At 62.2% G+C, this 405-nt stretch overlaps 1 protein-coding gene across 1 annotated transcript in view; it reads left to right on the forward strand.

Annotated features, from left to right (window-relative positions):
* Window positions 1–405, forward strand: part of EGFR (epidermal growth factor receptor) — a 44,715-nt gene that overhangs the window by 18,575 nt on the left and 25,735 nt on the right. The gene's annotated exons all lie outside the window — the stretch shown is intronic.

Here is a 405-nt window from a genome sequence, read left to right on the forward strand (position 1 = left end):
GGAGAGGGGGGGGGAGGTGGGGCGGGGGGGGCGGGGCACAGTGAGCGGGGCTTGTGGTGGTGCGTGGCCGCTCAGTCTCCAGTGGCTCATCTGATGGAGTCTGTGCTGAGACACCGCAGCTCCTAACCACACAGAGACGTGACGGGTGGAATGAGCGCATAGTCCTGCCAGGTCCCCGGAGAACAGCCCTCAGAGCAGACAGAAAATGTCTGTCATCAGCGGGCGTGTCACACAAGCGCCCCCAGACCACTTCCCATGCTTGCACTTCCCTCTCCCCAGGCCGTAAAGCGCCCGTCTTCCCCGTTTAATTGGCGTGGTCTGTTTTCCTGTTGACACTTACAATGGTGCCCGGGGCCCGGTGCTCAAGAGTCACCGTAAGGCAAGCGCTGTCCCTGCCTCCTATGA

This window comes from Myotis davidii, unplaced genomic scaffold, assembly GCF_000327345.1.
Source record: "Myotis davidii unplaced genomic scaffold, ASM32734v1 scaffold573, whole genome shotgun sequence".
Classification (NCBI taxonomy): Eukaryota; Metazoa; Chordata; class Mammalia; order Chiroptera; family Vespertilionidae; genus Myotis; species Myotis davidii.